At 39.7% G+C, this 27,893-nt stretch overlaps 1 protein-coding gene across 8 annotated transcripts in view; it reads right to left on the reverse strand.

The window, feature by feature from the left end:
• The window catches only part of LOC144577990 (uncharacterized), a 206,605-nt gene extending 181,443 nt beyond the window's left edge, over positions 1 to 25,162 (reverse strand). For 7 of the 8 annotated variants that reach the window (XR_013522902.1, XR_013522896.1, XR_013522897.1 and 4 more), the window contains exons 1-2: positions 25,106 to 25,162; positions 7,895 to 7,994 (exon numbers count right to left, since the gene is read on the reverse strand). The gene's annotated coding sequence lies outside the window, so the exon portion shown is untranslated. The remainder of the gene's footprint in view (positions 1 to 7,894; positions 7,995 to 25,105) is intronic. The other variant, XM_078339246.1, reaches the window with a different exon arrangement.
• Positions 25,163 to 27,893: the final 2,731 nt, after the last annotated feature.

A 27,893-nucleotide genomic window follows, 5' to 3' on the forward strand; every position in this document is an offset into this window, starting at 1 on the left:
TCTCCATATCCAGCCCAAAATGTTATGTTTTCAAAAGGATTTTATATCTGATGGTCAGTCATGATGGGAAGCTAAAGCAAAGTATAGTTAAAAATAATGGGGAACTGAATTTCAATGGAAATATTAGCTTTAATCACAGCAACTAGCAATCAAGATAGAATTCAATAATAAAAAGAGAAAGAGCCCAATTAAAAATGGACAAAGGACCTGAATAGACATATCTCTAAAGAAAATAAAGAAATGGTGACAGTAAACCCATGAGAAGATCGCAACATCATTAGCAACCAAGGAATTGCAAAATAAACCATAACAGGATACCCATTAGGATGACTATAATCAAGAATACAAATAATAACGAATATTGTTGAGGATGTGAAAAAAATTAGAACCTTCATATACTGCTGGCTGGAATGAAGTATGGTGCAGCCACTGTGGATTATAATCTGACTGTTCTTCAAAAGAGTAAACATAGAGTCATGATATGACTGCACAATTCTACTCCTGGGTACAGACACAAGAGAAATGAAAGTGTATGTTCATACAAACAGTTGTACAGAAATGGTCACAGCAGCATTAATCGTAATAGCCACAAATATTCATCAAGTGACAAATGATAAAATATAACACGGTATATCCATATGATAAAAGAGTATTCAGTAATAAAAATAAGTGAAGTACTGATAGATGCCACAACATGAACATAGCTAAGAAGAAGCCGATTGCAAAAGATGACGTATTACATGATTCCATTTATGTGCCATTTCCATATAGGCAAATATATAGAGACAGAAAGTAGATTACTGTTTGCCCAGGGCAGCTGGGGGAGAAGGTTATGAGAAGTCAGGAATGATTGCTAATGGGTATGGGGTTTTGCAGGGAAGGGCTACAAAATGTCCTAAAATGGATTGTGGTGATGGCTGCACAAATGTGAATATGCTAAAAAGCTATTGAATTATACACTTTAAATAGATGAATTGTATGGCATGTGAATTATATTTCAATAAAGCTGTTAAAAAAATCAGTCAAGACAACAGCTGGCTCAGTCAGACGGTTGTTATGATTTCATCATTAAGATGGTCAGACACACCAATCAGACAACTTTGATTCAGTCTCTTCTATTGTCTAGATATGTTAATCACCCTAAAATACAATGTCCTAAAATGCTCAGTATTTATTTAGCTCATAAATTTGAGGGTTTACAGAGTGGTGTTGCTGGGCTGGGCTGGACTGAACTGGGCTGATCTTGGCTGGGCCAGCTCATGTAGCTGCAGTCAGCTGGCCAGTGGCTGAGACTTGGCTGGTCTAGGATGGGATGATTTGAAGTGATTCATTTCCACCTCACATGATTCTTCCTTTAATGAATTACTCTGATTTTGTTCACATGGGGATGATGGGGTTCTAAGAAAACAAATGGAAGCCTGCCAGACTGCTTCAGCCATAAGCTGAAACTGGAAATTGACACACAGTCACTTCCATCCATTCGACAGGCCAAAGCAGGTCATAAAGCCAGCCACAGTTCAGGGGCAGGGGTGAGAAGGCTGCTGGAAAAAACATCACATTTCAAAGGGCAAGGATACAGGAAGGTATAAAGAATTAAGGCGATTTTTATAATCAGCCTGTCACATAGTCTTGAGGGCAGTAAGTCTAGCTTTTAATTTCCCATTAACCACTCATCTTGCAGGTAGCTCTGGGCACTTTTATTGCTTCTTCTTGCAAAAGAGATAAGGCACACTTGACCTTCAATCAGAAATCTTAGTTGAAATTCGATTTAAAACTTCTTTAGACTACTTATTTCAAAAAGATGTGAGGTTAAATACAAAGGGAGAGCATTCCATACTTATTAGGAGCAAGTGTTTAATGATCCATGGATATAAATAAGGTAGAGTTCAAACTATCACATACTAAAGAGACCAGGCATTTCACAGAATTAAAAACCTATTTAGGTAATACCTGCCTTGGAATAAAAACATAATACAGGAATTTTTTACATATCCAGTGTGATTCACCCATTCAACTCATTACAACCCTGTGTAAGACACTAGGGTACAGGATAAATAAGACTCTATTCATTACTTCTAGGAGCAGATTGAGACAAGCATGGAGAAAAAGAGCTATGTCCTACAATCCAGAATATGAGACTTTCCAGAAGGATGGAGAGTCAGCAGCAGCAAATGCATCTGAGAAGACCATCAGAGTGACAATGCAAAGGATGCATTGGATTTTGTGGAGCTCCTTCATTCTACAAATGTTAGCACAGTTGCTGACATGGTTAGGCTTTGTGCCCCCACCCAAATCTCATCTTGAATTACAGTTCCCATAAGCCCCATGTGTTATGGGAGGGAAAGCTGGCTCAATCAGACAGTTGTTATGATTTCATCATTAAGATGGTCACACACCAATCAGACAATTTTGATTCAGCCTTTTCTATTGTCTAGATATGCTAATCACCCTAAAACACAATATCCTAAAATGCTCAGCATTTATTTAGCTCATAAATATATGGGTTTACAGAGTGGTGTTGCTGGGCAGGGCTGGACTGGACTGAAGTGGGCTGATCGTGGCAGGGCTGGCTCATGTATCTGCAGTCAGTGGGAAATAATTAATCATAAGGGCAGTTACCCTCATGCTGTTCTCGTGATACTGAGTGAGTTCTCACAAGATCTGATGGCTTTAAAAGAGGCTTTTCCCTCTTTTGCTCAGCACTTCTCCTTGCTGCTGCCATGTGAAGAAGGACATGTTTGCTTCCTCTTCCACCATGACTGTAAATTTCTTGAGGCCTCCCCAGCAATGCTGAAGGTGAGTCAGTTAAACTTCTTTCCTTTATAAATGATCCAGTCTTGGGTATGTCTTTATTAGCAGCATGAGAACAGACCAATGTGGTTACAATATGCTACAACCTGTGTGGAATTCTGATACAGAATTAGTAAGCCTCCCTGGCCTCACAGAGCAGAAAGTCTAGTGGGAGAGAACAGACATCAGAAAGCAATACCATGTGAAAAATGTTTACATGGACGCGATTGGTCTCCCTACAAAGTACATGTTCATTGAAAAGAGAAAAGAACATGTGCATGTTCTCACTCATAGGTGGTTGTTGAGCAATGAGAACACATGGACACAGGGAGGGGAGCATCACACACTGGGGTCTGTGGGGGGTGGGATCTAGGGGAGAGACAGTGGGGGGTAGAGAGTTGGGGAAGGATAATATGGGGAGAAATGTCAGATATAGGTGATGGGGAGGAAGGCAGCAAACCACATTGCCATGTATGTACCTATGCAACAATCCTGCATATTCTTCACATGTACTCCAAAACCTAAAATGTAAGTATATATAAAAGAAAAGAGAAAAGAAAAGCAAGACGGCTGCAGGAGGTTGGGTAATGAGTGAGAGATAAAGACAAATCAAGGCAAATAGAAGAAAAAAATCAAATTCCTCAAGGTGCAGCTGGAGGAAAACGCTGAGTTCCAGAAAAGTTTTTGCTTTAATTTTATCTTTGTAAAGAGTTTTTGCTTTCTTTTTATTTTTGTAAGGAGACCACAAAAGCATTTGGAGGCTAATGAAAGAAACCAGTAGAAATGAAGAACTTGAAAACAGAAGAAAACAAGAAATATCATTGTCTCCTGACAGGAAATCAGAAACAAGACGCAAGAGGATGGTTTATTTTGGAAAGGAGTGGGGACCACTTCTTCCTCTGAAGTGGGAAGGAAAGCAATAGACTTGAGAAGTGCCTATATTTTTCCACTAAATATCTGAACACAGAGCAGTTTGTGTCATTTGGGGTCCAAGATAGGCCATCTAGGGACATTTGCATTCAGTTCAAAAACATTAGCATTTCCAAGTATTTCTAAGGTTTCTTGGGAAAATAGGATGGAATAATTAAAAATGAGAGTTTCCAGGAAAGCTATGACATGTGCTTACTTAGAAATCTTCTTTGAAGATGGATGTGAAAGAAGCTGAACAAAATTATGCCACCAGGTCTTCATTTTCTTGGTGGGGTTGGAGTGAGGTCATCTACTGAGAGTGAGCAGGTAGGCTGAAGTACAGGACATTATGGAGAGAGACAGTAACTCTGAGCAATTGACACAGAGATGGGAAAGGGCACTAACAAGGAGTCAGCTCCCAAATTATTGGAAGCTACTGCCAAGGGACTTAGGTATTTTGGGAGGGATGCTGAAGAGGTCATGCTGGTTTATAGGAAGCCTAATTAGGAAAGTTAATCAAATGCAAAATTATCCCAATGAATTCTATGCATTCCAAAGCCAAAGAGTTATGATTCGAGAGTTGCCTGCTGTTTTAGATTTGTATGCTGCCAACTCTCCTCTGTTACTGCAGATAATTGTGCCGGCTCCATAGAGTGTCTCTCTATAAACATGTGCAGGACGTGTCACACTTTTTGTGGGTGCTGCTTTCCTCTAGGAGAGCTCATTGCTTTTAAAACAGTAGTAGTATTTGCGGTGGTGCTTGGAAAAAGGACAGAAGAGCCAGACACGAAGCCATCACAGCCTTTGACAGTACGTGAGTGATAAAGGGTGCCGTCCTAATTCTTGAAAGTATGTACCATCTATCCCCAAAATATCAGCTCTGATGCCTCTTATTAAAATTTGCTTTCTGGTTTGCTAAGAGCACAAATGGGTGAGTGAGAGAGCTGACACTTTTATATTTTTTCTTTCTTACCAGTGCAATTGAAAATAACTGTGCTGAGAAAGAATTACAACTACATTTAGTCATAATCTTGATGTAGTGAAAAAAACATTCCAGCACAGGTTTTGGAGTCAGACAGTTCTATTCCGGAAAATAGGCTGTTATCTGGGCTCTGTAGAGTTCTATAAGCTTCGGGTTTGTTCTCTGTATTATTGGCCTAACTAAACGTATATAAATAACGTGTAAAGAGAAAAGAGATGGTTGATAGAGATAGGTAGACAGACAGGTAAATCACAGAGAGTGAGAATAATGATTGTGATGATGATGATGGCGAAGATGAATGGATGGAGAAAGGGAGAGGTAGTGTGCAGGAGGCAGGAGGAAAAAAAGGGACGGAGGAAGGAAAGAAGGAAAATGCACATGTTATTCATGGTACGCTGGTTAAGAGCACAGGCTCTGGAGTTTCACTGCCTAAATTAAATCCAGGGAAGATGTTTCAGCTACTAGCAGTAGGACCCTGGGCAAAGTATTCATTAAAAAATTGATTGTAGGGATTAAATCTAATAGTGCTATAAAATTGGTGGCAGGTAATGGTATTAATAACCAATAGTTATTACATGACTACTCTATGCCAGTTATCAAACTAAGCAGTCTATGTGCTTTAATCTACCTAACTTTCCCGTCATTGCCAAGAGGAAGATGTTGTCCCTATTTTCAGATGAGATGATGAGGCTTCCAGCAGCCATATACAGCCAGGAAATCCATGCATTGTACGACCCAGGCACCGCCATTCACAAGGACTATATAGGGCTGGGCCTTATGGAAATGAAATAACTAGCCCAAGGTTACATGGAAATCAAAGAGTGGATCAATTATTTAAATTTAGGTGATGTGTATATCTGACACCTAAATATGGGCTTTTAACTCCTAGATACATTCTAGAATAAGTATTTACTATGCTACCCAAATTAGGCTGGTTGAAAAATCAATTAAGTGTTCAGATAGTTAGAGAAGGGGAGGAAACAACTATTGTAAAGATTATCTCGACATGTCTCCATCTCTGCTCTCAGTCTCAGGCACTGCATACATTCCATCAGCAACCCTATGAAGCCAGCTTACATGGGATTTAAAATTCTTTTACACATAAACTCTGGTTATTCCCTAATCTCGATGAACTGAGTGTGACATGTCCTTTCCTAATCCATCTGCAAATGCCCCTTATTTTCCAACCAGTACTATCAGCCACTCTTGACTCTTTGTCAAATAGTGTTTGCAGAAAAAACAAAAGCCAATTTAAATCCTAACCCTAGGAAATCTTAATCAGGAAGTCAGTATGCTGTGCTCTTCCTCCCAGCTCTGATAATTTCATTGCCGAAGGCCTGGCCTCAGCAAAGTCAAGAGAATGAAGACACCCATCAACATTCAGATAACTGGGCCTGGAATTGACACCGACGGCACCACATGCAGGTTCTGCCTCACCAAGAGTTGTCAGCATCCCACCTTTGCCTGCTCTTCCTTCATGATTTCAGCCCACTGTTTTCCCCATCTCCAGACTGGGCTGAAATCAAGCGTGTAAGAACAACGTGAGCAAAACATTTGAGGAACCCCTCTGTCCATGGTTCTGAAAAATTCGGGCTCTGGAAGTATCTTCCTTTCTTTTAATAGTGAATTTTGTCCAGTTGCTAGGAGGAATGAAGAACCAAGTGAGAGAAGAAGTGAGTAGAGGGAAGGGCATGAGAGACAGAGACAGACAGAGAGATAGAGACAGAGACAGAAGCTGCTATGTGTTAGGGAGGAAGCAGGCTATAACCACCAAAGAACACAAATTGACAGGGAGAAAAACAGACTTCTAACATCATTTTTAAATGACTAAGTTTCCAAGGAATATTATTCATTCTCAGAAGCTAGGGACAATATAGAGCATATAATTTATAATCAAACACACACACAAATACATGAACCACCCTTCTCATTACTCTGAGTGAGGCCATAAATCCTTTGAAGGTACCTCAAAGGTATCAGCATATGCCCTCCCAAGGCCTACAGCTGAAGTCTCAGAGCACCTTAATAAGGTCCAAAGCACCTACATTAGTGCTATTCATTTACTTGCAGAGCTTCTCTGTATACTAAACCTCTTTTAATACAAGGACTCCTGTCCAGTTGCTGGGAGGAATGCAGAGCCGAGTGAGAGAAGAAGTGAATAGATGCAGGTGATGGGTATTCAGGAGACATAAGCCTCCTGAAGTGAGTGTGCTCTCTTTGTCTTTCTTCTCTCGTGACCTAACGGATTACCAGTTACATATGAGAAATTCAATACATTTGTGCCAAATGAATGAATGCAAATTAAGTCAGGCAAATAAGCAACTACAAAACAAAGACAACCGTCTTAATGTTTTGTAGTTGCTTATTTGCCTGATCTTCTGTATACAGGACAGAGTGCAATGGGAACATAAGAGGAAGAGTCTGCCCGGGACAGTAGGGTAAGCATCATCAATTAGGTCATGGTTAGGCTAGTATTTGAGGGATGAGTTAGATAGGCTGACTAACGCTTGTGGGTGTTCCAGGAAAGCATGCACAAAAAGACAGTGATGTGGAAAGGCATGATTCCCTAAGGAAATTATAAGTGTTTGGATATTAGTGGAGGATTAAACATGAGGGAAGAAGAGGGTGATACTGGACAGAATGGCAGTGGCATGTGGGATAGCAGAGTAGAAATTTATCTTAACTAATTTGGCTACATGGATCCAGAGCTCAGAAGAGAGGTGTGGTCTGAAGATAATAGACTTGAAATTTATCAGAAAATATAGGGTATGGACGAATTTATCAAAGGAAATTATGTACTGAAAAGAGATATCTACCATGGATAGAGCCTGTGAAGTATGCCAGCTCTCAGGGACAAGGCATATGACCAGAATGCCAGCATGAGGATGAAAGACACAGCCAGAGGTGAGAAGGATCCCAGGAGAGAGCACTTTCAGGGAAATATGTGGCCTTCAAAGGTGGGTACACATGCCCCTGGGGATAAAGTCTTTTCAAGAAATGTTTGGATAGGCATAGTTTTCAAGAAATCAATGTCCTGATATTCAACCTCCAAATGGATTCTTTACTAAAACTGATGTGCCTGAACAGGCTCCTGCAGAGGCTCACTTTTTCAATGTTGTCTTTCAGTCATCTTCTTTACTTTAAAAGAAAGACACGCTCCTCATTCAGCTTGAACTTTACCGAGATGTCTTGCCTAGAGATATGAAAACTTACCACGCACTAATGGGTCTGGCTGAAATACTGGAGTCTGGGAAGCCACACAAAATCACGGGGCTCAGAGGACTGCCTTGCTTTGCCTGTCCTGTAAACATTCCTGATAAGGGCAAAGCTTAATGTTAGGAATCAATACTTTGACCCATGCTTAACAATATTTACTTAAGGTTGTAAAATATCCTGTTACCTAAAAGTAAATTACTTTCATGTATTTTTACTATCTGATGGTAAGTTTCTAATTGCTTATGGAATCATTTAAGCACAATGTGGCAGTTTTATTTTAAAATGTTACTATTTATAATTCACTGAAAATTATTCCTTGGCAACTACTGAAACTTAAGATACAAATTTTAGGTGTCAATTCAAAAACTTTTGAGGGGACATATTATTGTCAACAATTACTTTTAGATTTAATAAGCAAAAATATTCAGAGACTACTACTAAGCCAACAACAAAAAGACAGAATAGAGGAAAAAGCTGAAGGGGCAAAACTTTTGTTTATTTCTTTATTTTAGGTCTGGCTTAGTTGTAAGCACCTGCCTCTCTCCAGCTATGACAGCAAGCTTGTTCCTGGTCTGGAGACAACCCACAGGAAAGCCCCAGAGGAGGACGATGCTACATAAAAGCCCACCAGGGAGGATTAGCATAAAGCATGGGGTTCTCCCTATGCATATAACTTCTTCTTAAAGCACAGAATTTACACTCTTCACCTTCACCTCCCTTCCTCTGGCTCTCTCTTCCAGGTTCTAGACTGTTGGATGCTGCTCCGTGAGGCAGGAAAATTTCGAGAAGGGGGAGGTTATTAAAAGAGTTTCCTTCACTTACACACTAACCGACATGTAATTAGCAACTGCCTCTATTCCAGGCATGTTTTAAGTGGTGAGGAAGGCTTCTGTGTAAAGGATTCATTTGAACTGAGACCTAAATGAAAGCAAGGAACTAGTGATTGGAAGATCCAGGAAAGAGCATTTCAGACAGGGTGGACAGCAGGAAGAAAGGTCCTAAAGGTGCAGTTAACTTTAACATCTTTGATGAAGAGAAAGAGGACCAGCATGGCCAAAATACAGTATTAAATGAGGTATGAAAGTAAGTTAGAAAGGTAGAAAGGCACCAGACCATGTAGTGTCATGACAATGAATTTGCATTAATTCTAAGTGTTAAAATAAGCCATTTGAGATTTTCATCTAGTGGGTACACTTTTTTCGGTCACATTTTTAAAAGATCATTCTGATGCCAATGTGAAGATTATAAAACCTCTGGGTAATCACACTGGGTTACACCCATGAGGAGAGAGAGAGAGAGAGAGAGAGAGAGAGAGAGAGAGATGCATACACACACAATTATTTTCTCTTCCTTGTGAAACTCCATTAAAAATATAATTAACATATTTTGTTTTAAGGCACACACCCAAAATAATGAAAATAAGGGCATAAGAAATTCTCAAAGTTGGACGTCACCCAAACAAGTGGTAAATGACTTAGCAGATTCTTCTGCTGGACATATGAAAACTGCAATCAACTCGACTTAGATAACAGAGTACTCAGAAAACTCAGAAATTGGTGGCATTAGATACTTTAGCAGCAGAAGAAAAGAATATCAAAGCAAGAAAGATTGTGAAAAATTGTCTTAAGTTTGTGGATATCCAGATCACTTTTCTCATGACACAAAGTTGAGTAATTGGTATCCACTTTGAAAAAGATGAAGGGTGTGTTTCTTTGGAGAGGATAAAATGAAGGAAGATCTTTAATAACCAATGAGTCAATGAAGAAATTAAAAGGAAAATTTAAAAATATCTTGAGACAAATTAAAATGAAAATACAACACAAGAAAACCTTTCGGAAGCAGAAAAAGAAGTTCTAAGAAAAAAGTTTTGGTAATAGAAGGCAATATTACAAAACAAGAAAAAGAAAAATCTCGACAATCTGAAATTACATCTTTAGGCACTAGAAAAACAACAAAATATACCCAAAGTTAGCAGAATAAATGAAATAAAAAAGATGAAAGAAATAAATCAACTAGAGGATAGAAAAATTAGGAGTGAAAATCAATAAAATTAAGAATTGTTTTTTTTAAACCAAGAAAATCAACAACCTCTTAGATGGATTAACTAAGAAAAGAGAAAACTGATTCAAAAAATAAAATCAGAAATGAAAGTGGAGACACTACAACAGACACATCAAAAACGAAAAGAATAATAAGGGACTATTATTGAACAACTATATGCCAAATACTGGATAAACTGGAGGAAATAAATTCCTAGAAACATGCAACCTATCAAGACTGAGTAAGAAGGAATCAAAAGCCTGAACAGATTAATAACAAATGAAAAATTGAAGTAGTAATTTAACACCTCCCGACAAAGAAAAGGTCAGACCAGATGATTCCATAGCTGAATTCTACCAAACATTTAAAGAAGAATTAATATGAATTCTTCTTAAACTATTCCGAAAATAGAACTAGAGAGAATACTTCCAAACTGATACCAAAGTCAGACACAGATACTACAACAAAAGAAAACTGTAGGCCAATGTCTGTGATGAACATACATGCAAAAATTCTCAATAAAATACTAGCAACCAAACTTAACAACACATCAAAAAGACTGTACATCATGACCAAGTGGGTTTTATCCCTGGAATGCAAGGCTAACTTAATATACACAAATCAATTAATGTGATACACCACATTAACAGAATAAAGTATTTTAAAGCACATGATCATTTTAATAGACGTATAAAAACACTTGACAGAGTTTCACATCCTTTCATAACAACGCTCAATAAATTAGGCATAGAAGGAAATTTTCTCAACATAATAAAAGCCATTATGAGAAGCCCACAGTTAACAACAAAATCAATGAGGGAAAATTGAAAGCTTTTCCTCTAAGATCTGGTGCAAAGACAAGGATGCCCACTCTCTGCTTTTATTCTACATAGTTCTGGAATTACTAACAAGAGTAATCAAACGGAAAAAGAAAAACATCAAAATCAGAGAGGAAGAGGTAAAACTATCCCTATTTGCAGATGGCATGATCCTATATGTAGAAAAACCCTAAAGATTATACACATACACACACACACAACACACATACAATTGTTAGAAGTAATAAACAAATTCAAAAAAGTTGTAGGATAAAAAATCAACATACAAAACTTAGTGACATTTCTGTACATCAACGAACTATCTGAAAAAAATCAAGAAAACAATCCCATTTATGATAGCATCAGAAAATGAAACACTAGTATTAAATTCAGAGAAGAAGCTGAAAGATCTGTATACTACATAACTAAGATATTGATGAAAGAAACTGAAGATACAAATACATGAAAATATATCCCATGTTCTTGGATGGGAAGAATCAATATTGTTTAATATATTTAAAATTTCAAAGTGATGTACAGATTCAACCCAGTCCCCATCAAAATTCCAGTGGCATTTTTCATTGAAATAGAAAAAAATTCTAAGATGCTAAGGAATCACAAAAGATCCTAAATAGCCAAAGCAGTTCTGAAAAAGAAAATCAAAATTGGAGGCATTACACTATCTGATTTTAAATTATATTACAAAATTATCATAAGCAAAACAGTATGGTACTGGTATAAAAACTAACACATAGACCAATGGAAAAGAATAGGGTCAAAAAATAAATCAATACATTTATGGTGAATTGGTTTTAGACAAAGATGTCAAGAAGACACAGTGAGGAAAAGAAAGACTCTTCAATAAGTAATTTTCTGGAAACTGGATATTCACACACTAAGGAATAAATGTGGACCCTTATCTTAAATCATATAACTCATCTCACAATGGATTAAAGACCTAAGCATAGAACCTAATATTATAAAATTCCTAGAAGACAACATAGGGGGAAATCTCCTTGACATTGTTCTTAGCAATGATTCTTTGGATAGGACACAAAAAGCACAGGCAACAAAAGCAAAACATAAACAGACAGGACTACAACAAACTAAAAAGCTTCTGTACGGCAAAAGGAGCAATCAACAAAATGAAAAAGCAACTTATGAATTGGAAGAAAATATCTGTAAACCATGTTTCTGATAAAGGTTAATTTCTAAAATGTGTGAGGCACTCACATAATTCAATAGCAAACAAAACTAAACAAAAAATCACATATAACGTATTCAAAATGGGAAAAGGACCTGAATAGACATTTCTCCAGAAAATGTGTAACAGTAGTTAACATATAAGAAAATGCTTAACATCCCAAATAATCAGAGCAATGAAAATGAAAACTATACTGAGATATCACCTCATACCTATTCAAATGATTATAAAAAAGACAAGAGATAAGTGTGAGTGAGAGTGTAGATGACATGATCCTATATGTAGAAAAGAGGAAATGGGAATTATTGTACACTGTTGGAAAAATGTAAATCAGTCCCACTATTACGGAAAATAGTGTGGATCATCTCTTAAATATTAAAAATAAAATTACTGGCCGGGCACGGTGGCTCATGCCTGTAATCACAGCACTTTGGGAGCCCAAGGAAGGCAGATCACCTGAGGTCAGGAGTTCAAAACAGCCTGGCCAACATGGTGAAACCCTGCCTCTACAAAAATACAAAATTAGTCAGGCATAGTGGTGTGCACCTGCAGCCCCAGCTACTACAGAGGCTGAGGCAGGAGAATCACTTGAACCCGGGAGGCAGAGGTTGCAGTGAGGTGAGATTGCACCAGTACACTCCAGCTTGGGTGACAGAGCAAGACTCTGAAGGAAAGGAAAGGAGAGGAGAGGAGAGGAGAGGGGAGGGGAGGGGAGGGGAGGGGAGGGATGAAGGGCAGGGCTGGAAGGGAAGGGGAGGGGAGAGGAGGGGAGGGGAGGGGAGGGGAGGGCAAGTTACTGTATGAGACAGCAATGACTCTTAAGAATATATATCTAAGGTAATGAAATCAATATACCAAAGAGATATCTGCACTCCCATGTTCACTGCCCCGTTATTTATTATTCAGTAGCCAAGATATGGAAACAACTGAAATATTCTTATGGATAAAAAATTGGAATGTATATGTATATAATGCAATATAATTCAGCTTTAAAAGAAGGATGTCCTACTATTTGGGACAATATGGATGAAACTAGAAGAGATTATGTTAGGTGAAATAAGCCAAGCACAGGAAGAAAAATACTGCATAATATCTACAAAAAGGAAGAAATTCTCAAATACATAGAAAAAAAGGGGTATGTGGTGATTATCAAAGGCAGCTAGGGGTGGAAGGGATAGGGAGATGCAGGTCAAAAAGTGAAAAGTTGCAGTTATGTAGGATGAGTAAATACAGAGATCTACAGTATTGCACGAGGACCATACAAAGAGAATAGAATTTAGGTGGTCTTACCACCAAAATTAAGGTAGCTATGTGAGATAATAGATATGTTAAATTGTTTACTTATAACAATTATTTCACTATATATATGTATATCAAAACAGCAAGTTGTACACCTTAAATTTATACAACAAAATTTTTTTAATTGCCAATGTCATCAAATTCATGTGACAGTCATAATTATACCACAATATGTACATATTACATGGTGATGACATGTAATCTTTTACAAGTCCCAGAAAAGGAGAACAAAAAAAAATTAAAGAGAGGCATCTAAAAATAATTCAAGAATATATAAAGTAGCATAATTTGTCAGACTTGAAAATGCATTGAATGCCCAGCACAAATGGATGAAAATAAACCCAAATCAAATGACATAATCATGAAATTTTAGAACACCAGGTATGAAGAGATCCTTTAATTTCTTAAAACAGAAGGGAACAAAAGAACACATACGAAAGACAGAGAATCAAAAAGTCTTCAGACTTCTTAATAACAACCCCAGATACTAGAAGGCAGTGGTAATTTTGGGAAACAGAATGTCTTTAAAACTCATTAGAAAATTTATTTTCAAGCTAGAATTCTATACCTTGCTAACATATCAATTAAGAGTCAAATTAATTATTTCTCAGATATGCAAATCTTTAAAAATTCTGTGACTCCTTTCCCAAGAAACTACTAGAAAATATGAACTACAAAATGGAAAGAGTAACCCACAAAGAAGATATGGGATATTAGAAATAAGAGATAGTCCCCAGGAGAGAAGTTAAAAGAATCCCCAGAATGACTGATAAAGAAGATTACAAGATGAGATCAGTGCTCTACGCATAAAAGGGCTAGTAATCCATGATGGAACAGGCCCAGAGGCTCAGTGTATATTACTCACAAATATTAGGTAGGTAGAAAATAACCAAAGCATCTTTACGTCTTGAGAAAAGAAGAGATTTAGACAAATGGAAAAGACTGGTTCAATTACGGATAAGAACATAGAAAATAAAAAGTAATACAGGACCATCAATAGCTCCAGGGAAAACCAAGTTTACCGGAAAGGAAAAGTAATCATAATATACTGCATTGCTCAGCTGTGGATAGCATTTACACAGTCATGATAATATAAACAAACAATACCGATCTAATCAAAATCATGACGTTAATTAGGAGGATGAGAGTATGGCAAGAATATGTACATCTCGGCCGGGCTCACGCCTATAATCCCAGCACTATGGGAGGCCAAGGCGAGATCACTTCAGCCTGGGCAACATAGCAAGACCCTATCCCTGTCTCTATAATAAATAAGTAAATAAATAAGTCAGGCATGCTGGCATGTGCCTATAGTCCCAGGTACTCAGAAGACTGAGGCAGGAGGGTTGCTGGACCCCAGGAAGTTGAGGCTGCAATGAGCCATGATGACAGCATTGCACTTCAGCATGAGCAACAGAGTGAAACTCTGCCTCAAAAAAACAGAAATGCACATCTGGTAGAACAAATTGTTAGATAATGTCTGAAACTGGAAAATCAACAAGTAGCAATACAAGCTAGTTTTTTAAATACAGAAAAGTAAACATCATGATTGTCCATTAAAAAAAATTTAAGTATTGTTTCCGGGGAAAGAACAAAAGGGGCAGAGAACTGGTGTTTTATATAAGAAAGCTTGTACAACTATTTAACCCTTTAAACAATATACATGAATAATGATATTTTACTAGGGCTAAGGATATAAAAGGTATGTTTTATGTTTACCCATCTACTGTATTAAGCAGCCTGCACACATTATACTCATTGAGTTTCACAGCAATTCTAGAATTTTTTCCCTATTATTATTTCTACTTTACAGATAAGATAACAGGCTCAGAGAGGTTAAATAATTATTATATGATTACAAACTCGTAAGCAGCAGAGCTATAGTATAATCCAGCAGGCTGGATCTAGCATGACCACTCTCAAACACTCTACCAAGGGTTCTTAAAATTTTCGAACCCTTTACTCCTTGGCATTCTGGTGAAGCCTGGGATCTCCTTTGTTCCAAATGTTGAAAACATTAAAAGCCCATAGAGTTACAGTAGAAACTCATCATATCTCAATAGGGTTATCAAAATATTTTAAAATGCAATATGTCAACATATGTGCTTCCTTGTTATCACATTACCAGCAAGTTTCAGTGATAGGTCTGATATCCACCACTTAAGCAGCCATGAGCAATAACACTAATGGAGCATAAAACTATCAATTTCTATTCTTGACAAAGTCTCTCAGGTACTGCTAACACAACCATGTATTATTCAGCTGCCTGTATTTACGAGTGAATTGCGGGGAAACATTAGTGAAAAGAAAAATGCAGTATTTTCCCATCCTGGTTCATAGATCCTGCAAATGCTATTCGTGAACCCAAGAATATGCACTATGCTATACTCTGTCTCTCAACCATGATAAAGGTACAACTTCAACTTTAAAAATTAAAACTTTAGGCTGGGCGTGGTGCCTCATGCCTATTTTCCCAGCACACTGGGAGGCAGAGGTGGGTGGATCACCTGAGGTCAGGGGTTCAAGACATACCTGGCCAACATGGCAAAACCCTGTCTCTACTAAAAATACAAAAATTAGCCGGGCATGGTGGTGCATGCCTGTAATCCCAGCTACTCAGAGGGCTGAGGCAGGAGAATGGCTCCAACCCAGGAGGCAGAGGTTGCAGTGAGCCAAGATTGTGCCACTGCACTCCAGCCTGGGTGACAGAGTGAGACCCCATCTCAAAAAAAAAAAAAAAAATGAAAACTTTAGTAAAAAAGGAAAATAACACCTGCTATAGTAAAACAAGAAGGGAAGCAGGGAGACTCATTCAGGTGTGAGTGCCACAGCCAAGGGGCATGAAAATCCTGGGTGTTTTCCTGATTTCTGCAAGTGTCCCTTTCCCACACCAAGTCCAGTCATTGGATGTATCTGTTATCTGTTGTCACAATAATGCCATGTAACACAACCACAAAATCTCAGTAGCATACAATAACAGCATTTACCATTTGCACATCTGTAGTGCTCATGTAGTGCCTACTAGGCAGCTCTTCTGACTGCCTGTGCTCAGCTGCGTGGACTTGCTCACACATGTGAGAGTTGCCTACTTGTCAGCTACTCTAGGATGTCCTGGTTGGAGTAACCAGGCAACCATATTTCTCTCATCTTCCCACAGGCTAGCCCAAGAATGTTCTCATAGTGATAGCCAAGGTGCAAAAGCAGTTCCAATCACATAAATGTTTTTCTAATTTCAGCCTGATTCACATTAGCTAACATCCCACTGGCCAAAGCATATAACACAGCTAAACCCAACATCAGATTCAGAGTGGGAGAGTACTACAAAGTTACACGGTTACCACATGGACATTGGGAGGAGAAGGGAATTCGAACCATTAATGCAGTTAATCTATCACACTGGGTCTCCTGACAAGTCTTGTTTCTTTGCATTTTCCCTCTGGACTTCCACAGAGCTACAGACATCACTAATCTAATAACATCAAAGGGCTGGTGCGGTCTTCGGAGACCATGATGACTTCACCGTGAGGTCTTTTATAACAACCTGAAGTGTGGCTATGGGTGGAGCAAGGTTGAGGATGTCAATTCCCAAGCTCTCGCAGCTGCTACCGACCACCCAACAATAATTGCAGAAAGTTTTCTATCTAGACCTCCCATTTGGTAGCTTATAGTATAAACCAGGAGAGTTCAAACTAACTGCTCTTAACTTTTCTTCACCAAGACTGGAGATTTACATTTGTTCATCACCATCACCAAATAAAAGACAAATCTGATACTCTTTTCCCCAGAACACCTACAAAGAAGGCAGAGAGAGAGAGGAGTGGTGAGGGTGGGGGGAAGGAGAGAGAGACATGTTATCTATTTTTGAACTGCAGGAATTACTCATGCATCTATTTCTCTGCTACCCTCTCTTCTTCTTTTTAAGTGAAAGTGATTTGAAATAAATTAACAAGCCAAGGTGCTGTGCTGAGAATAATTGCATAGGAACGTAGCTAAAACTCAACAGGTGAAAAACTTGCCAGTTGGCAATATTAGACACTTTCTGCCTAAATGTCAAGAATACATTATTGATCGCACTAGTCTGCTTGAATTCTTTAATGGCTCTTTACTGCCTACCAAAATATTTAGCCTGACATTCAAGACCCTTCACAATCTAGCTTTAACCAACTTTTCTAACTTGATATACCAACACTTCTCTTTGTATGGCCTGTGCTCTAGCCAAACCAACCTACATACGATATGTGTTTCTCATCTCTGAATTTGCTTAAGAGGTCCTCTCTGCCTGAAAATTTTTTTCAAGACTCCCCTACTGTCCAAGCTTACTTGTCCAGATGTTACCCTTTGACCACAGACAAAGTCAAATATCACTTCCATGTGCTCAAAAATAAATTATTAAAGGGCACTTAATTTCCAGACACTTCCTAGAGGGTCAAGTAAGAGTTCTCCCTTAATTTTCAGAAGAGTGCTCTACAGACTCAGTCAGAGAGGGTTAAATAAAAGGAGATAGACAAGGAATGGGCAGAGGAGAGTGCTCCAGGCAGAAGCACCACCATTTTCAAAAACACAGTGATGCAAGAGAAGCAGCAGAGTATGTTCAGAGGACTATGAGTGCTCAATATTGATAGGTGGATACACCATCCCTTCTCCTGAAGTCTTTCATATGGCCTTTCTCCACCCTTAACTCACTCCATCACAGGGGACATAGAGTGACTTATCTGATTGGTAAATTTGGAAAGAATGAAATAGATCTCCCTTATTTTGTGGGGAGCACATTACATGCAAGGAGTGAGAGCTCTATGCATGTCTATGTCATGCATTTAATATTTACTGGTTGAAGATCCCCTGAGCCTGCACTGCCTGTGGCTGGATAGGTAACTTGCCCAGTTCGAGGGATTCAGCTAATGGACCCATGCTACTCACACGAGCTGTGTCATCTAACTTAGCTCTTATCACCACGAGAGGTGAGAGATGAGAGATACTTTGGTATTCTGATTCCTTTGGGTTGTTTCCCTCAATTTGTTCAAATCCCAAAAGAGGAAGGATAAACCTGTGCCTGGGCTCCTCAGAGACTCCAAAAGCCACAGCTAGATCTTAGGTAAGAAGTGGGAGGCAACAGGCAGATATATAACAGGTGGGAGACAGGGGAGAGATTGTCAGGAAGAGTGTCGTGTTCTATGCTCTGAGTTCTGGCTTCATTCTGAGGGCAATGGGAAGTTCAAAAAGGATTTGAAGTAGGAGAACAACAGAACAAGATTTGCATTTCAGAAAAAAAGTTGTTCTGAAAGAAGAATGGACTGGAGAATGGGAGATGAGGAAGGGGATAGGTGAGACTAGCAGAAGGAGACGAGTGGGAAGCTGAGAAACTGGATGGAGAGGTAATGATATGGATGAAATGTCTGTGCCCCCACCTGATATTAGGTTCCATATACTGAAACCTAGTCACCAACGTGGTGGGATTAGGAGGTGGGGCCTTTGGTAGGTGATTAGAGCATGAGGGTGGAGCCCTCATGAATGGGATTAATGCGCCTATAGAAAAAGACTCCAGAGAGCTCACTTGCCCTTTTCACCATGTGGGGACACAGCAAGAGGAAGGCCATCTGTGATGCAGGAAGAGGATCTGGATTTCCAGGCCTTTCAAGCTGTGGGAAATACAATTCTTTTGTTTACAAGCCACCCAGTCCATAGCCTGAGTGAACTAAGACAGATCGGTATCTGTCTCAGTCTATTCACGCTACTATAACAAACTACCTGAGCCTGGGTCATTTCTCTTGCTGCGCCCTTGCATGGCAGAAGATGGAAGAGAGAAAAAGGATGGGCCAGCCCCTTCAAGCCCTTTTCTAAGGGCAATAACTCCATCCATGAGGGCCTGCCTTCATGACTTTAGCATGTCCTAAAGGCCATACCTCTTAACACTATCACATTGGCAATCAAATTCCAGCAAATGAATTTTGGAAAACACTTTTAGACCATCGCAGTAACAATTCTAGAGATATTGGAAGAATTTCTTTAGGTCGCTTCCACCAACCTTCCTGCCAACCCTTCCTGTGGCAACTTAGCAAGATCCCATCTCCTACAAGTAAACAAAAAGTAACCCTGAAAACAGTTGCTGTGGCAGGTAAATATTGCTGCATTAAAAAAAAAAAAAACCGCTCTCAAAATTTCTCACTTGAAGATACTCACCGTCTTTTATTGCTCATGGATTTACAGGTAAGACGGGTGGTCCTGCTAATCTGGGCCAGGCACAGCCTGTGCCAACCTCCTCACTCCTGTATCTGAGGTCATCTGGCAGGTGGCTGAGGACTGATCCGCCTAGGATGACGGTCAGATGGGGTGCTGAGGACTCCTAGACCATACCTGTCTCATCATCTGGAGGCTAGCCTGGATTTGTCCTCACGACGGCAGAACAACTCAAAAGTTTCCAGGAGAGCAAATCAAAGGTGGCTTGAGGTCTAGACTCAGAACTGCAACAATGCCACTTCTTTTGTATTCTCATGGCCAAAGCAACTTACAAAATCTGTCCATATTCAAGAGATAAGTAAGTAGAATCCACCCCATAGGAGGAACTGAAAAGTCACACTGTTAAGGGGATTGATAGAGGGAGGTGTGGCAAATTGGGGACAGTTCTGTAATGTATATCCTAGGGAGTTTTCAGACACCATTTTGGCTGGGGCAAAACAACCCCCTTACCAACGGTGATCAAGAGAGAAATTTGCTTGATGTTTATGGCTGGTGATGATGAGGACAATAATTCAGGTAACACGTATTGCACGCCTACTGTGTGTTCTTCACAATAAATTCGTGGGGTAGATACTGTTGTAATCCCCATTTTAAAGCTGTGGAAATTTTGTCTTCAAGTGGAGATGTATCTTACTCCTGGTTATGTAGCTACTAGAAACACATATATAGAGTCACCACCTGGAATGCTGGATGGCTGGCTTGGCTCCAAGCCAAAGAGAAAATTTGCCAGAAGTTTCTATCCTTGGCTGGGAGCTGCAGGAGGCTTTTCTTTTCACCTGGGTCTCCTTTTCCTATTGTGTCTTTCTCTTTTCATCCCTCTTGATTATCCTTATTCCTGCTAAGTCTATTTTTCAGATTTAGTCCATAATGTTTTATAATAAAATACATTTTCACTGCTTTATAGAGACACAGAGAGGATTAACAGTTAATTTAATGTTTGCAAAATGCCTTGGGCACCTTGGAATTAAATATGTTGTGTGCAAGAAAATAAATAGAGTGTAGAGTGTAGAGACATCAGTCTTCCCTGAATCACATGCTCAGAGCATCTAAATGCATGCAGACACACAGCCGGCTGGAAATCTACTGGGTTCCACAAGACGGGTACCAAGCAACCCTAGAATTTGCACTTTCACATGTGGTATTAGAAGGAAGAGAGGAAATACAAAATTCCATCACCCACCACATTTTCTACCTCTCTGTGGAGGAGATGAAAATCAATACAAATGCCTTCCTTAATGTTTAATAATTCAAGTCTTTCCTACCCTACTCCCCTTTTACTTGTCCCTTTCCTATCCTTTCCATTCTCTTCTTTCCCTGTTCCCACTGTCTCCCCAAAACTACTCCACTTCTCCAGGATGCAACCAGCTGGCAGATGACTGGGCATTGAAGGAAGATGAGAAGGCTCTGCTTTTAAAAAGAGAGAGCAAGAGGGAAAGATAGCAAGACTTTTGAAGCTTATATGGAGACCATCTCTAATATATTACCACTACTCACTATCATTTCATATTGATAATGAGTCGATCAACACTACTGTCTCTGGCTGTTGCAGAGAGAGCTTCCATGAGAGCAATCTTCCATGATGAGGACAATAATTCAGGTAACACGTATTGCAAGCCTACTGTGTGTTCTTCACAATAAATTCGTGGGGTAGATACTGTTGTAATCCCCATTTTAAAGCTGTAGAAATTTTGCTACAGCTACCTAGGGCCAGCTTTTTGAATCTCTGCCTAGTGCTCCCTGAGAAGTCAACGTTCATGGAAGCCTGGGGTTCAGGGAACCTCTAGAACTTACGATTTAGATGAAATTACTTGTAAACTTCATGTGTCATTGTGGGTCGCCCTGAAGCCAGTTAAAACATCCTCTCTGTGGAGAAACTATTTCAAGTCCTAAACAACTGAAATGTGAGTGGATTTTTAGGATAAAATGTATGGTTGCCAAGGTAAGGTGGACCTATAATCAGATGATGTAAATCGGATGAGAAAGAGCCTCCAATCATCAGGCACACTCCTCCAACCTCATAGTGCACTTTTGCGAATTATTTTCCTTCTGAGGCTGCTCTTGATTTTCATTTTGACCAGATTACAGGAGTGGGCAGAGAACGCATCACGTGTGTAGCCCTAACCTACAGCTATAGAGGAAACATGGAATGGAAGACAGACAAAGAAACCAATGTATGCCAGGTGTCTGTAGCCACTAGTTTTGCTTTTCTGCATTATCTCATTCAATTCCTCATGCCCTTCAATGGTATTATTAGAAGAATGCAGAAGGCAGCATTTGCACATCAGAAATGTTATTATATGCCGAGGCAGGTGGATCACCTGAGGCTAGGAGTTCGAGACCAGCCTGGCCAAGATGGTGAAACCCCATCTTACTAAAAATACAAAAATTAGCCGGATATGGGGGCATATGCCTGTAGTCCCAGCTACTCAGGAGACTGAGGCAAGAGAATCACTTGAATCTGAAAGGCGGAGGTTGCAGTGAGCTGAGTTGGCGTCACTGAACACCAGCCTGGGTGGCAGAGCAAGACTCCATCTCAAAAAAAAAAAATATACGCATTTTACACATGAAGTTGGTGAGGTTGACTATCTTGCCCTACACCTCTCACACAGCTCTTAAATGGACCATGAGCTCCCTAAAGAGAGGGCAGGATCTCACTCTCCTGTGCCTCCCAGTACCTGGCATAGGACCTGGCAGAAAATAGGCAGTCAGTACACATTTGCTGAAGGAAAATTAAGAACGTGGCAGAAGTGGAATTCGAATCCATTCATTTCAATCTTCCAAAGCTTTGCATCTTCCTGCAGAACCAACTTATCTCTATGTGTAAGACCACAGAGTTTTGTCTATTTGTTGTTTTGTTTTGTTTTTCAATTTTATTTTCAGTTCCAGGATACACGTGCAGGATGTGCCGGTTTGTTAATAGGTAAACGTGGGCCATGCACCTATCAACCCATCATCTAGGTATTAATCCCCACATGCATTAGCTAGACCACAGAGTTTTAACGTGGCGTAAGAAATGCTCACAACTGAAAACATATTACGCTATTTGTCTGTTTGTTCATTCCTTCCTGAAAATGAAGTATCACTGGATGCATCCTCTTTGATAGTACAGAGGTATCCTTTATCCCTCTCATACACTTGTACTCTCATCGCTTCTTCCTTCTTCCAGAGACGGGGCTTGAACTAGAGCCACTCTCAATGCTGGAGTCATCCATTTTTCTAATGGAAAGATATTTAATATAAGACCCTTGAAGTCTTGACATACTACCTATTTAGGTATTAAAAACTACACGCGGCCGGGCGCGGTGGCTCAAGCCTGTAATCCCAGCACTTTGGGAGGCCGAGACGGGTGGATCATGAGGTCAAGAGATCGAGACCATCCTGGTCAACATGGTGAAACCCCGTCTCTACTAAAAATACAAAAAATTAGCTGGGCATGGTGGCGCATGCCTGTAATCCCAGCTACTCAGGAGGCTGAGGCAGGAGAATTGCCTGAACCCAGGAGGCGAAGGTTGCGGTGAGCCGAGATCGCGCCATTGCACTCCAGCCTGGGTAACAAGAGCGAAACTCCGTCTAAAAAAATAAAAAATACACACAGACAGGAAATTCTTGTTACTAATTAGAGCTTTAGGCCCAATTCCACAAGCCTCTGCATGATCTTTATCTTAGTCATCAAGCTTCTTTCAGAGCCTAGAACAGTGCCTGCAACTGAATGGAAACTCAGTGTTTTCTGAATGAATGAGTGAATGGAATCCCCGCATGGCAGATGGCAAGCACACATGCCTTCACTCCTGTCTTCCAGGTTCACTTCAAACCTCACGAATGACCCTAGTAATCATCCTGTGAAGCCAAGAGAGGGCCTCCGCCTCCTTCCACACGGCATCCCAAGCAGCAACTACCAACCTACTGAAGGCGGCATTTGCAAAGAAATTTCTTTACACTTTTTTGAGGTTGTCTACCCTGGGAAACTGAGCTGAGTCACACATCAGTAAGGAAGACCTTCATCTGTCCCTCTGGGTCAAGGCCAAGGCTAGACCTTGCCAAGTGGCCTATTCCTTTGTGCCTTTATTTCTAACGGGTCCACAACCTAGTTCTCTGATGGCCCAGAGATGTACTGGAGATGGCTTGGACTGACTCAGAACAAACTGTGCATGTCTCTTCCCACTTATTCAGTAACTTCATGGTTGATAGCTTGAAATCAGCCATAGGTTGGAGTATTTACACCACAGGAATCAGCTAGGGCTACAGATCAGGGTGTGTGTGTGTGTGTGTGTGTGTGTGTGTTTATGAAACCCAGTTGGTAAGCCAGCACATCACCTCCTTGACGCTCTCAATTCTAGTAACTAAAGGAAATGAAGAAGAACAAGTCCAAAAGAAATGTTTCTTTCCTCCCTGAGAATAGAAGTGGCTAAGCTACTCATGGGAGGCTTCCTTCCCAGGGGACCCAGCCTGGTTTCTATTTGGCCTTATAAGGAAAGTAGAGGAAAGGAAGGAGCCTGTGTTACCAAAGAGATCCAGAGAACAGCTTGCCACGTGGAAGAAAGTTTTAGCCTCTTTGTTCTTCCCCTGAAAAACTCCATCCCTGCTCCTAAGCAGCTGTGAACATCACAAGAACCTCTTTTTCCCAGTGGTAAAGTGAGGTTCAGTGGGAAAAGGACATGGAAAAGCTCTTTTTTATATTTTATGCTTTCTGTACTACCTGCATCAGAATCACCTAAGAGGCCTGTTAAAATTTTCATTACCCAGGCAGCACCTGGCATGAGCTGACCAAACCCAGAAAATAGGATTTCGAAAAATGCATTCCAATGGACACAACCAAATGACTCTTATAAAACGAGAGATTCTCAGGCTGACTAAACTGAAATAGACTCACTCAGGGAGGTCACTGAGAATGTAGGTATCTGTGCCCCATCCCAAGACATTCTCATCACTAGGTCTACAGTGGGCCCCTAAAACTTATAGTTTGATAAAGCTTTCTAGGTGAGTTGAAGTTAGACTTTGTAATCAACACATATTTCTCTCTCTCTCCTTTTTTTTTTTTCTTTTTTAACAGGATGAGCTTTTTAAGAAACTCCTAACTTTGCAAAAACAAGCCTCATTTGATGTAGAAAATCTGGATGCCTTCTTTAGATAAACATAACCAACCCCTTATAAAACAGAGGCATTATGCCCTTTGATTGGATTAGTTTCATTTAATCCACAAAACAAGCCTATAAGATATAAAGAGAGATAGTATTATTATTCCCAGTTTACAATCAAGGAAGTCAAGGCTTAGAGGCATAGCTATTTGTACAAAACCGAAAAACTAAAAAGAGGCAAAGCTGGAACTCTTACTCAAGCAATTTTATACTAGAACTCACACCTTTAATACACGTACTGCCACCCATATGCTTTCATAAATAAAAAGATAGTAACTTACAAATCTCAGCAAGTAAACAAAATAATTTTTTTAAAAAATTAATTCTGAAACTTTCTCTAAAATGTAAAATTCTACTTTTCTGAATATTCCTCATATAGAAGTCTGAACTGGTTACAATAGATTTATAAGGGTGGAAAGCAATCAGAATAATTGGTTTGGGTAGCGCAAAGTAACCAATAAATTAGCTTGAACCTGACCTTTCAGAGGCAGCCTTGTATTTCGTTCCTAGTCTCTGGCTCCTTAATTGGTAGTTTGTTCTCTAGTCAGGCTGCCTGTTTCTAACACTGGGTAATGCATTATGAGATAATCTACTTTCTGTGACTTCACACAGTTCCCATGGCAACCGTCAATGCCATTTCCCTGCAGAATGGCTGCTTCGTTTGTTTCCAATGTGTTGCAGTAATGTAAACATCTTTGATAAAAAATGGTCCAGTAAAAGGACAGTCAAACAAGGAATAATATTTATATAATTACAAAACGGAAACAATCTCTAGTTATTCCAACTCCTTTCCCGTGGATTAAAAATGAAAGGTGTAGGCTTTTTGGTTTGGGTTTGTTTGTTTTTTTTTAAAAAAAAACCTTTTTTGTTTGGGGAAAGAAAATAAGGAAAAGGTTTGCTTAACAAGGCATAATTGAAGAGACACAAGGCTTCTGTGGAAAGACCTTGTTCATTAAAGCTGTAGTTCATTAGAGTTAAGGTGGCAACATTTCTGGAAGGAAATAACCATATCCATCAACCCTACCACCATACAAGGAGTGTGCGTACCTAGAACACTGCCTGAGGTGACCCCACCAGGCTGACATTCAAAATTAATAACCCAAGATTCTCTTGGTCAACAGAGAGAGGTTCTTTATATTTAATCCTTGCTGGTTATCTATCTGTTTCTTCAAAGTGAGATCCAGAGGAAATTTCTCCTTGAAAGATGCAATTCCAAAGTAAAGGAAGTCAGCATATGGCTCTTTTTAAAAAGTTTTATTGAGGTATAATTGATATAGGTTAAAAACCGCACATATGCCCAGGCACAGTGGCTCACGCCTGTAATCCCAACACTTTGCGAGGCCGAGGCAGGCAGACCATGAAGTCAAGAGATCGAGACCATCCTGGCAAACATGGTGAAACCCCATCTCTATTAAAAATACAAAAATTAGCTGGGCATGGTGGCACGCACCCATCTCTATTAAAAATACAAAAATTAGCTGGGCAGGAGAATCGCTTGAACCTGGGAGGTAGAAGTTGCAGTGAGCTGAGATGGCAGCACTGCACTCCAGTCTGGGTGACAGAGCAAGACTCCTTTTAAAAAAAAAAAACAAAACATAACAACAACAGAAACTGCACATATTTAATGGACACAGTTGGATGCCTTTGGGCATAGCACCTGGATCTTGCTAGCATCTACACTTCTTTCTTACTTATTTGTGGATGCTGTTCCTTCTGCTTTGCATGCTCTTCCCAACTTTTAGGTCAGCTCATTCCACTCATCTTTTGGAATTAAATTCAAGTATCGACTCCTCCAGCAAGTTATGGTAGGCAGAATTCAAAGACAGTCTCTCAAAATTCCTGCCCTCCTGGTGCACACACCTTGTAGAACTCCCTCTTCTTGTGTGTGGGGAGTAAGTATGACTATAATGGAACATCTCTCCTGAAATAGGTTTATCCAAAGGGAGCTTATCCACAGTGGGCCTGACCTAATCAGGTAAACTCCTTCAAAGGTTAATACTGGGCTACCAGTTTCAGCCTAGACATACAAAGAGCTTAGAAATGGTCCCACCCTTACATTATGGGGAAAAAAAAACTGGACAACCTAAAAATTAACAAAGTTTGAAGTGGTTTTTCCCAGTTCTTTGAAGAAGGTCATTGGTGGCTTGATGGGGATAGCACTGAATCTATAAATTACTTTGGGCAGTATGGCCATTTTCACAATGTCAATTCTTCCCAACAATGAGCATGAGATGTTTTTCCATCTGTTTGTGTCCTCTCTTATTTCATTAAGCAGTGGTTTGTAGTTTTCCTTGCAGAGGTCCTTTAAATCCTTTGTTACATTCCTAGGTATTTTATTCTCTTTGTAGCAATTGTGAATGGGAGTTCACTTTTGATTTGGCTCTCTGTCTGTTATTGGTGTATAGAAATGCTTGTGATTTCTGTACATCCATTGGTCTATGTCTCTGTTTTGCTACGAGTACCATCCTGTTTTCATTATTGTGGCCTTGGAGTATAGTTTGAAGTCAGGCAGCATGATGCTTTGTTCTTTTTGCTTAGGATTGTTTTGGCTGTACTGGTACCAAAACAGAGACATAGACCAATGTAACAGAACAGAGGCCTCAAAAGCAATGTCACCCATCTGCAATCATCTGATCTTTGACAAACCTGAGAAAAACAAGAAATGGGGAAAGGATTCCCTGTTTAATAAATGATGTTGGGAAAACTGGCTAGCCACATGCAGAAAGCAGAAACTGGACCCATTCCTGACACCTTCCACTAAAATTAACTCCAGGTGGATTAAAGATCTAAACATAAGACCTGATACCATAAAAACCCTAGAAGAAAACCTAAGCAAAACCACTCAGGACACAGGCATAGGCAAGGACTCCATGACTAAAACACCAAAAGCAAAGGCAACAAAAGCCAAAATAGACAAATGGGATCTAATTAAACTCCAGAGCTTCTGCACAGCAAAAGAAACAATGATTAGAGTGAACTGGCAACCAACAGAATAGGGAAAAACTTTTGCCATCTACCCATCTGACAAAGGGCTAATATCCAGAATCTACAAAGAACTAAAGCAGATTTACAGGGGAAAAAAAAAAAAAGAAATCCATTCAAAAGTGGGTGAAGGATACGAACAGACACTTCAAAAGAAGACAAATATGCAACCAACAAACATATGAAAAAACGCTCATTGTCACTGGTCATTAGAGAAATGCAAATCAAAACCACATTGAGATACCATCTCACACCAGTCAGAATGCTGATCACTAACAAATTTG

The sequence above is a fragment of the Callithrix jacchus genome, chromosome 1 (genome assembly GCF_049354715.1).
Source record: "Callithrix jacchus isolate 240 chromosome 1, calJac240_pri, whole genome shotgun sequence".
In the NCBI taxonomy this organism is placed as follows: Eukaryota; Metazoa; Chordata; class Mammalia; order Primates; family Cebidae; genus Callithrix; species Callithrix jacchus.